This window comes from Phyllobates terribilis, unplaced genomic scaffold (assembly GCF_046119375.1).
Source record: "Phyllobates terribilis strain yellow unplaced genomic scaffold, ASM4611937v1 Scaffold_4__5_contigs__length_816908805, whole genome shotgun sequence".
In the NCBI taxonomy this organism is placed as follows: Eukaryota; Metazoa; Chordata; class Amphibia; order Anura; family Dendrobatidae; genus Phyllobates; species Phyllobates terribilis.
Genome location: NW_027362764.1, coordinates 481,142,628 through 481,154,790, shown reverse-complemented (window position 1 = coordinate 481,154,790; position 12,163 = coordinate 481,142,628).

The following is a 12,163-nucleotide window of genomic DNA, read 5'->3' as shown; positions in this document are numbered from 1 at the left end:
CAGTTATCGAACATAACCTCGAACAGCCGAATTTTTCTCAAATCGTTCGTGTTCGCTGAACGGCTCGAACACCGCCCAAAACAGCTCGAATTTGAGATTGGCGAACAGTTCGAGTAGAACAACACTCATCTCTATTAATGACAGATAAAATATGAATGAATATTAAAAATAGGTGCCTCTCATGTGAGGGATTCACCTGACCACTACCAAAGTGATTAAAGAAAGTACAAAGATTCCAAATGTAAAGTGTATGGTATAACTACGGATATCATATACACCAAATCCTCAGTAGCCTTAAGAATTGTCAGTCAAGTCAGCAAAAAATACATTGCATATTAAAGTGACAGTGCAATATAACAGCAGACAGAATAATGGCAGAAAGGTATCACCCACATCTAGTGAGGCAAAAAAAAGCAGCATGGATACAAACCACAAAATGCATACCATAAAGAGGGCCAGTGTTAATTAGCAAGTAATGATGTAAAAAAAATATGCAGAAAAAAATCAATATACACTAAATAGTGTCACCTGATTATAGTGGCTAGGAATATGGTAAAGAAAATGGCTATGCATGGAGACAATCTGCTAGCATACTAGATATTGGTGTCAAAATAAAGTACACAAAAAGTGACTAATTATTTGTCTAATGGCTACCTGTGTCGGTTTGATAGGTAGTAACAGCATGCTAATTAGGATATTTGGGAGGCTAGTTTTGATTCTCTACTGTCAACTAATGGTGACACTTTATTTTTGTCAGACCAAAAGACTGTTGATTTACTATACCTGATATTCCAATTTCCTTGGGTGGTTCAACCATAACCCCTAAGCAGCACGCCCGCTGTCTTGGAATCATATTTAACACAGAACTTTCCTTTATTCCCTATATCCTATTGCTCACCCAATCATGACACCTGCATCTTAAAAACATCTCCAGAATCCGACCTTTTCTCACCTTGAATCTGCAAAAACTCTTACTGTCGCTCTTATTCATTGTTGTCTGTACTATTGCAGCTCTCTGCTAATTGATCTCCCTCTTTCTCCTCTCCAATCCGTACAGAAGGTGGCAGCCATGGTTATATTTCCACCAAGCCGTTCCACCCTTGTCTCCGCCTCATGTCAGTCATTGCACTGGTTACCCATCAGCTACAAAGTTCAAGATAAACTTATCTCTCTTACCCACAAAGTTCTCCACAGTTCTTCAGCACCCAACATCTCCTCCATTATCTCTGTCTGTCACCCTACCCGTGCTTTCCATTCCGCAACTGACCTCCCATTTCCATCTACAAGATTTCTTTCATATAATAACAGGAGACAACAAGAGCTTTTAAATGCAAATACGAAAATTCTTTATTAAATAAATATATAAATTGTAAAAATTTCACATAGAGTCAATAAAACATCTACAATGTGTACAGGACAGAAGCAGACACCCTAAACAGGTGATTTTAAGATCATCATAATTGTGACCCTCGATCTCTTAAGATTAGAGGTACAGATTTGGTACATTTGGGGACGAGAGGCGGCAATATCAAAAAACTCCTTGCACAATGCGAAGCACGATGGATTGTTGTACTTGACACCATGGCCCCTAATGGTCTTAATGAATCCCTCAGTTTTGCGCCGTTCCTGTAGACATACCTCTGTGTTGTCCCCAATCCTTCCTTCTCCCCCTCTCCCTCTTTCCCCTCATTGGTATTTTACTGTACTGACCATACATTCTTTTGTTTACAAATTAAAGGGGAAATTATTTTCTCCTCATTACTTGGTGTTATTTACTTATATCCAGTGCTGTCCCCTCCCTTTATTTTATTTTATTCCCCCCATGGTTATTGTTTTCCTTTTCTTTTAATGTTCAATCTTTATCATTCTGTGTGGTCATACATTTTTCATTTTCTTTTTGTTTGATGTTTTGGTGCTTAGTTTTCTATTTATTTTTTTTGTTTTTGTTGTCCCTCTTTATTTATGTTTTTTAATATTGTCTATATTAATTAATTTATATTTCATTTAGGAACCTTTCTGTTTCCAGTTTCTGGCTTCCAAAAGCAACCTAACATTTACCAATAATGCCTCTTGCAATACAGACCATTCGCATTGAGGAGATTTATCAATCACTCTCCATTATGTCTGTTTCAATTGTGTTTCTCCCCCTTGTCTCTAGCTGTGGTGAAAACACTATTAATTGTTGTTTTGTTTTATTCTTCTATATTGAATATTTAATGGTATCCATATTATCCCACTATCTGTACCAAGGGGTTTCTGACTATCTATTCCTTTGCATTATTGGTGAATATGCTCACCATTGGTGGCGCTGTGGAGTGCATGCACCTCCCGGGGTCACGTCCCCCCACCGCCTCCCGGTGTCTCCATGCCTGTGCACGCACTGCACCAGTCGGCACAGCTGATTGTCTGTGGTGTGTGCAATATACGGGCTTGACTGCCGGGAGAGCGTCTGGGGGGCGTGGCCTGCGTGACGCGTATGCCCCGCCTCCAGCTACACCATTGGTCAGTCGCGGGTCATGTGTTCTGTCACGTGACCGGTTGCCGGGGATACATAAAGGTCCTGGAAGGACACTAATACACCTTCCCTTGAGAAAGCAACGCACTGTCAACGCGAAACGCGCGTTGGGAAGTTGTTTTAGCACCCTTTCATCCCCCTGGGGGGTCTCCTATCCTTGGGTACGTGTCCACTACTGGTTTCACTTTTGTTCCAGCTCAGCACAATTTTTCAGGAGGGCTATCATTCAGTGTTCCCTCTGATTGGCTTTTGATTAGCTATGGGGTGTTTTAGCAGCATTTTCTGCTCCCCTTCATCTAATGTTACCTCCTAATAGTCTTTCTGCTAGGTGGTTAATGTGCTGATAGGTGGCTTTTGTATGCTTGTTAACTTCATTACCTTCCACTTTACTCCTTGGAGTGGTTATCCGTTTGGGGTGTCTGCTTCTGTCCTGTACACATTGTAGATGTTTTATTGACTCTATGTGAAATTTTTAGAATTTATATATTTATTTAATAAAGAATTTTCGTATTTGCATTTAAAAGCTCTTGTTGTCTCCTGTTATTATATGTATCTTGGAGCTATGCTGCTATCCCGGCACGTTCTTACCTATTGGTATTGACGTGCCTTCAGCAACCATGAATTTGGGTTTTGTGTTTCTAAGATTTCTTTCATGCAGCACCAATTTTCTGGAATGCACTATCCCAAGACTAATCTAATTCTTCCTTATTACCCCTTTCTAAATTTTCCCCTGAATCTGGTGCCTCCTATTCACCTGTCACTTAGACAGATACTGACTAATGACTGGCTCATGCAGCTTTATATGAAAATTCCTATTTATCATAATGATCACTGTACCATACATGAAACCTATTTTTTACCAATGGAGTCCCACCTATCTCCTCATAGATTGTAAGCTTGTGAGCAGGAGCCTCACTCCTCCATTAACTGTTAAACTATGTGTTACTCAGTAATGTCATGGTTGTCTGTACGTGTCCCAGCTTAATTGTAAAGTGTTGTGGAATATGTTGGTGCTATATAAATATAATTATTAATATCATTATTAGATCATTCTCAGTTACAGTGGCAGCCGGATGTGATCAGCTCCATCAACTGCTTAGTGACCAAAGCCAGGTACTGCTGATCAGTTTCTATTCAGCTGCTTAGTGACCAAAGCCAGGTACTGCAGATCAGTTTCTATTCATATGCCGAGCTGATTTGCAGTACCTGGCAGCAGCCACTAAACATTTGATGGAGCTGTGCAGTTTAGCACCACAACTTTTTACATTCAACTAAAGCTGCGAACAGCTGATCAGTGGGATGCTGTGGGATGCGTTAGACACCTACTGATCTGATGTTGACAACATGACCTATCATGAGTTTAGGTAATCAAAATCATACTGGTGAAACAACTCTTAAATAAGAATGTGTTTCCATGTATAAGTAATCTGTGAATTATGACCAACACTACAGCTTGTAGGCTGCTTTCATGTTACTTCCTGATAGGATGTAGGACTCTACAGCACAAAACAAATGGATAAAAAAATGTATATATGTATTTACAAAACCTTTGTATCTACAAAACAATACTGAAACACTACATATCCTAACTAGTGTTGAGCGATACCTTCCGATATCGGGAAATATCGGATCGGATTGGATCGGACCGATACCCAAAAACTATCGGATATCGCCGATTTCGATACCGGAAACCAATGCAAGTCAATGGGACAGAAATATCGGAATGAAAATAAACCCTTTCTTTCCTTGTAGGTTAATTCTACATGAAGGAAAACAACTAAGAATAATGTAGAATGTATTGGGGGAGGTGGGGGAGACAATAAAGGCATAGAGGTTTAGCCCAATCAAATGGAATAGCAGGAGTTAATATATTTTTTAAGACGTTCTGAGTTACGGAAATATTGACTATGTTAAGTATTTTTATATTTTGTCAGATATTTATGTTTCACTACTTCCATGCTCTTCACCTTCTTTTTTACTTCTCCCATACTTTCTCCTTCATCATCCTCAGCATCAGCCTCTTTTTCATCAACTTCTTCTTCACCTTCTTCATCTTCTTCTTCTTCACCTTCTTCGTATTATTCTTTTTTTTTACATTCTTCATATTCTTCTTATTCAACTATTATTCTTCTTCATATTCTACTTCTTCATCTTCTTCATATTCTTCTTCTTCATCATATTCTTATTTGTGACAGGCATTCCTGTAGTTGCTATCTATAAAAGTTTGAACATTACACCTTTCGTTCTGCCCGTCACAAAAGATTTACAACAGGATTTGTCCGCGTTCAGTTTGGCCTGCAGCAGCAGGTCTTTTCCAGGGGCACAACGATGAGAAACGGACTCACCCCCATACACTGCTTAGTCATCTTCTGCTTATAATTTAGATATTATCTTTTGCTCTGATTTTTAGTCTTATGCTTAATGTTGTTCCGCTTTTTGTTCTGCAGCTTCTTGTACTTCTGCTTCTTGGTTTCCTGTCTCTTGTTCTTCTGTATCTTGGTGGTTGTCTTCTCTTCTTTGTCCTCTTGGTCAACTTCTTCAGGGTCATCTTCTTGGTCTTCTTCCGGGTGGTCTTCAGGGTCGTCGTCTTCGGGATCCTCGTCTTCAGGGTCGTCGTCTTCGGGGTCCTCATCTTCGGGGTCCTCGTCTTCTTCGGGGTGGTCTTCAGGGTCCTCGTCTTCTTCGGGGTGGTCTTCAGGGTCCTCATCTTCAGGGTCGTCGTCTTCGGGGTCCTCGTCTTCTTCGGGTTGGTCTTCAGGGTCCTCGTCTTCAGGATCCTCGTCAGGGAGATCCAGAGTGATTACCAAGAACCATTTCAAAAAGCTTGAACTTGGAAATGTAGCAGAAGGTACAAGAAGGCTGAGGAACTACCGAGGACCAGCTGACGGTACTGGAACCCGGATTGGTAGCAGGAGGTACAAGAGCCAATGGAACTACCGAAGACCAGCTGACGGTACTGGAACTCGGTTACTAAGCAGGAGGTACCTGTGCCAGAAAGCACTACCGGCCGCAGTTACCAAAACCCACAGTCCTACAGGGGGTGCTTGTCCTATTGGCACTATGGAACCAGCCTTCATTGCCAGATCCCGCAGCCCACATAGGAGTCACCTAAACTGCAGGCACCATAGAGTCTGCTAACCCGACCGCAACACGACAGGACAACGCATTGGAGGCAAAGTGACGTTGACACTACCTGGAAACAGCTGGCGTGCTGGAACCAGGCTGGGCAGGAGGGAGTACCCGTGCCAAAGACACTGCCGAGAACCAGCTGACTGTACTGGAACCCGGATGGGTAGTAGAAGGTACAAGAGCAAATGGAACTATCGAGGACCAGCTGACGGTACTGGAACCCGGATGGGTAGCAGAAGGTACAAGAGCCAATGGAACTACCGAAGACCAGCTGACGGTACTGGAACTCGGTTACTAAGCAGGAGGTACCTGTGCCAGAAAGCACTACCAAGGACCAGCAGACGTTGGTGGAACTTGGATACCGAGAAGGAGGCACATAATCCAAAGGCACTGCCCAGAACCAGATGACGGTACTGGAACCCAGATAGGTAGCAGAAGGTACCAATATAAAAAAAAGTTTCAAGGCCGCGAGCCGGCCGCAGTTACCAAAACCCACAGTCCTACAGGGGGTGCTTATCCTATTGGCACTATGGAACCAGCCTTCATTGCCAGATCCCGCAGCCCACATAGGAGTCACCTAAACTGCAGGCACCATAGAGTCGGCTAACCCGACCACAACACGACAGGACAACGCATTGGAGGCAAAGTGACGTTGACACTACCTGGAAACAGCTGGCGTGCTGGAACCAGGCTGGGCAGGAGGGAGTACTCGTGCCAAAGACACTGCTGGGAAACAGCTGGCGGTGCTGGAACCCAGGGTAAATACTAAAAACAGAGTGTAGCCAGAGGCGTAATTGGAGCAACTTTAAAATCTGTAGTAGTGTGAACGTGGACAGAGCAGGAGAATTTGCCGGACACACAGCTGGGGATCAGCTGACGTTACTGAACCCCAATAACACTGGAGCAAGCATTGACTGTGCAGATGGCACTTCTGAGCAGCAAATAGCGGTATTGGAGCCCAGGGTAAATACTAAAAACAGAGGAGCCAGAGGTGTAATTGGAGCAAGTTTTAAATCAGTAGTACAGTGGATGTGGACAAAGCAGGAGAATTTGCCAGACACACAGCTGGGGAACAGCTGACGTTACTGAACTCCAATAACACTGGAGCAAGCGTTGACTGTGCAGACTGCACTTCTGAGCAGAAACTAGCGGTATTGGAGCCCAGGGTAAATGCTAAAAACAGAGGAGCCAGAAGTGTAATTGGAGCAAGTTTTAAATCAGTAGTACAGTGGATGTGGACAAAGCAGGAGAATTTGCCGGACACACAGCTGGGGAACAGCTGACGTTACTGAACGCCAACAACACTGGAGCAAGGGTTGACTGTGCAGACGGCACTTCTGAGCAGCAACTAGCGGTATTGGAGCCCAGGGTAAATACTAAAAACAGAGGAGCCAGAGGTGTAATTGGAGCAACTTTAAAATCTGTAGTAGTGAGAATGTGGACAGAGCAGGAGAAATTGACGTCCGCACAGCAGGGGAACAGCTGATGTTACTGAACCCCAATAACACGGGAGCAAGTGTTGACTGTGCAGACGGCACTTCCGAGCGCCAACTGGCGGTGTTGCAGCTCAGGGATAATACTGAAAACAGAAGAGCCAGAGGTGTAATTGGAGCAACTTTAAAATCTGTAGTAGTGAGAATGTGGACAGAGCAGGAGAAATTGCCGTCCGCACAGCAGGGGAACAGCTGACATTACTGAACCCCAATAACACGGCAGCAAGTGTTGACTGTGCAGACGGCACTTCCGAGCGCCAACTGGCAGTATTGGAGCTCAGGGATAATACTGAAAACAGAGGAGCCACAGGTGTAATTGGAGCAAGTTTTAAATCAGTAGTACAGTGGATGTGGACAAAGCAGGAGAATTTGCCGGACACACAGCAGGGGAACAGCTGACGTTACTGAACCCCAATAACACGGCAGCAAGTGTTGACTGTGCAGACGGCACTTCCGAGCGCCAACTGGCGGTGTTGGAGCTCAGGGATAATACTGAAAACAGAGGAGCCAGAGGTGTAATTGGAGCAACTTTAAAATCTGTAGTAGTGAGAATGTGGACAGAGCAGGAGAAATTGCCGTCCGCATAGCAGGGGAACAGCTGACGTTACTGAACCCCAATAACACGGCAGCAAGTGTTGACTGTGCAGACGGCACTTCCGAGCGCCAACTGGCGGTGTTGGAGCTCAGGGATAATACTGAAAACAGAGGAGCCAGAGGTGTAATTGGAGCAACTTTAAAATCTGTAGTAGTGAGAATGTGGACAGAGTAGGAGAAATTGCCGTCCGCACAGCAGGGGAACAGCGGACATTACTGAACCCCAATAACACGGCAGCAAGTGTTGACTGTGCAGATGGCACTTCTGAGCGCCAACTGGTGGTGTTGGAGCTCAGGGATAATACTGAAAACAGAGGAGCCAGAGGTGTAATTGGAGCAACTTTAAAATCTGTAGTAGTGAGAATGTGGACAGAGCAGGAGAAATTGCCGTCCGCACAGCAGGGGAACAGCTGACGTTACTGAACCCCAATAACACGGCAGCAAGTGTTGACTGTGCAGACGGCACTTCCGAGTGCCAACTGGCGGTGTTGGAGCTCAGGGATAATACTGAAAACAGAGGAGCCAGAGGTGTAATTGGAGCAACTTTAAAATCTGTAGTAGTGAGAATGTGAACAGAGCAGGAGAAATTGCCGTCGGCACAGCAGGGGAACAGCTGACGTTACTGAACCCCAATAACACGGTAGCAACTGTTGACTGTGCAAACGGCACTTCCGAGCGCCAACTGGCGGTGTTGGAGCTCAGGGATAATACTGAAAACAGAGGAGCCAGAGGTGTAATTGGAGCAACTTTAAAATCTGTAGTAGTGAGAATGTGGACAGAGCAGGAGAAATTGCCGACGTTACTGAACCCCAATAACACGGCAGCAAGTGTTGACTGTGCAGACGGCACTTCCGAGCGCCAACTGACGGTGTTGGAGCTCAGGGATAATACTGAAAACAGAGGAGCCAGAGGTGTAATTGGAGCAACTTTAAAATCTGTAGTAGTGAGAATGTGGACAGAGCAGGAGAAATTGCCGTCCGCACAGCAGGGGAACAGCGGATGTTACTGAACCGCAATAACACGGCAGCAAGTGTTGACTGTGCAGATGGCACTTCTGAGCACCAACTGGTGGTGTTGGAGCTCAGGGATAATACTGAAAACAGAGGAGCCAGAGGTGTAATTGGAGCAACTTTAAAATCTGTAGTAGTGAGAATGTGGACAGAGCAGGAGAAATTGCCGTCCGCACAGCAGGGGAACAGCTGATGTTACTGAACCCCAATAACACGGCAGCAAGTGTTGACTGTGCAGACGGCACTTCCGAGCGCCAACTGGCGGTGTTGCAGCTCAGGGATAATACTGAAAACAGAGGAGCCAGAGGTGTAATTGGAGCAACTTTAAAATCTGTAGTAGTGAGAATGTGGACAGAGCAGGAGAAATTGCCGTCCGCACAGCAGGGGAACAGCTGACATTACTGAACCCCAATAACACGGCAGCAAGTGTTGACTGTGCAGACGGCACTTCCGAGCGCCAACTTGCAGTATTGGAGCTCAGGGATAATACTGAAAACAGAGGAGCCAGAGGTGTAATTGGAGCAACTTTAAAATCTGTAGTAGTGAGAATGTGAACAGAGCAGGAGAAATTGCCGTCCGCACAGCAGGGGAGCAGCTGACGTTAGTGAACCCCAACAACACTGGAACAAGCGTTGACTGTGCAGACGGCACTTCTGAGCAGCAACTAGTGGTATTGGAGCCCAGGGTAAATACTAAAAACAGAGGAGCCAGAGGTGTAATTGGAGCAAGTTTTAAATCAGTAGTACAGTGTATGTGGACAAAGCAGGAGAATTTGCCGGACACACAGCAGGGGAACAGCTGACGTTACTGAACCCCAATAACACGGCAGCAAGTGTTGACTGTGCAGACGGCACTTCCGAGCGCCAACTCTCGGTGTTGGAGCTCAGGGATAATACTGAAAACAGAGGAGCCAGAGGTGTAATTGGAGCAACTTTAAAATCTGTAGTAGTGAGAATGTGGACAGAGCAGGAGAAATTGCCGACGTTACTGAACCCCAATAACACGGCAGCAAGTGTTGACTGTGCAGACGGCACTTCCGAGCGCCAACTGACGGTGTTGGAGCTCAGGGATAATACTGAAAACAGAGGAGCCAGAGGTGTAATTGGAGCAACTTTAAAATCTGTAGTAGTGAGAATGTGGACAGAGCAGGAGAAATTGCCGTCCGCACAGCAGGGGAACAGCGGATGTTACTGAACCGCAATAACACGGCAGCAAGTGTTGACTGTGCAGATGGCACTTCTGAGCGCCAACTGGTGGTGTTGGAGCTCAGGGATAATACTGAAAACAGAGGAGCCAGAGGTGTAATTGGAGCAACTTTAAAATCTGTAGTAGTGAGAATGTGGACAGAGCAGGAGAAATTGCCGTCCGCACAGCAGGGGAACAGCTGACGTTACTGAACCCCAATAACACGGCAGCAAGTGTTGACTGTGCAGACGGCACTTCCGAGCGCCAACTGGCGGTGTTGGAGCTCAGGGATAATACTGAAAACAGAGGAGCCAGAGGTGTAATTGGAGCAACTTTAAAATCTGTAGTAGTGAGAATGTGGACAGAGCAGGAGAAATTGCCGTCGGCACAGCAGGGGAACAGCTGACGTTACTGAACCCCAATAACACGGCAGCAAGTGTTGACTGTGCAGACGGCACTTCCGAGCGCCAGCTAGCGGTGTTGGAGCTCAGAGATAATACTGAAAACAGAGGAGCCAGAGGTGTAATTGGAGCAACTTTAAAATCTGTAGTAGTGAGAATGTGGACAGAGCAGGAGAAATTGCCGTCCGCACAGCAGGGGAACAGCTGACGTTACTGAACCCCAATAACACGGCAGCAAGTGTTGACTGTGCAGACGGCACTTCCGAGCGCCAACTGGCGGTGTTGGAGCTCAGGGATAATACTGAAAACAGAGGAGCCAGAGGTGTAATTGGAGCAACTTTAAAATCTGTAGTAGTGAGAATGTGGACAGAGCAGGAGAAATTGCCGTCCGCACAGCAGGGGAACAGCTGACGTTACTGAACCACAATAACACGGCAGCAAGTGTTGACTGTGCAGACGGCACTTCCGAGTGCCAACTGGGGGTGTTGGAGCTCAGGGATAATACTGAAAACAGAGGAGCCAGAGGTGTAATTGGAGCAACTTTAAAATTTGTAGTAGTGAGAATGTGGACAGAGCAGGAGAAATTGCAGTCCCCACAGCAGGGGAACAGCTGACGTTACTGAACCCCAATAACACGGCAGCAAGTGTTGACTGTGCAGACGGCACTTCCGAGTGCCAACTGGCAGTGTTGGAGCTCAGGGATAATACTGAAAACAGAGGAGCCAGAGCTGAAATTGGAGCAACTTTAAAATCTGTAGTAGTGAGAATGTGGACAGAGCAGGAGAAATTGCCGTCCACACAGCAGGGGAACAGCTGACGTTACTGAACCCCAATAACACGGCAGCAAGTGTTGACTGTGCAGACGGCACTTCCGAGTGCCAACTGGCGGTGTTGGAGCTCAGGGATAATACTGAAAACAGAGGAGCCAGAGGTGTAATTGGAGCAACTTTAAAATCTGTAGTAGTGAGAATGTGGACAGAGCAGGAGAAATTGCCGTCCGCACAGCAGGGGAACCCCAATAACACGGCAGCAAGTGTTGACTGTGCAGACGGCACTTCCGAGTGCCAACTGGCGGTGTTGGAGCTCAGGGATAATACTGAAAACAGAGGAGCCAGAGGTGTAATTGGAGCAACTTTAAAATCTGTAGTAGTGAGAATGTGGACAGAGCAGGAGAAATTGCCGTCCGCACAGCAGGGGAACAGCTGACGTTACTGAACCCCAATAACACTGCAGCAAGTGTTGACTGTGCAGACGGCACTTCCGAGCGCCAACTGGCGGTGTTGGAGCTCAGGGATAATACTGAAAACAGAGGAGCCAGAGGTGTAATTGGAGCAACTTTAAAATCTGTAGTAGTGAGAATGTGGACAGAGCAGGAGAAATTGCCGTCCGCACAGCAGGGGAACAGCTGACGTTACTGAACCCCAATAACACGGCAGCAAGTGTTGACTGTGCAGACGGCACTTCTGAGTGCCAACTGGCGGTGTTGGAACTCAGGGATAATACTGAAAACAGAGGAGCCAGAGGTGTAATTGGAGCAACTTTAAAATCTGTAGTAGTGAGAATGTGGACAGAGCAGGAGAAATTGCTGTCCGCACAGCAGGGGAACAGCTGACGTTACTGAACCCCAATAACACGGAAGCAAGTGTTGACTGTGCAGACGGCACTTCCGAGCGCCAACTGGCGGTATTGTAGCTCAGGGATAATACTGAAAACAGAGGAGCCAGAGGTGTAATTGGAGCAACTTTAAAATCTGTAGTAGTGAGAATGTGGACAGAGCAGGAGAAATTGCCGTCCGCACAGCAGGGGAACAGCTGATGTTACTGAACCCCAATAACA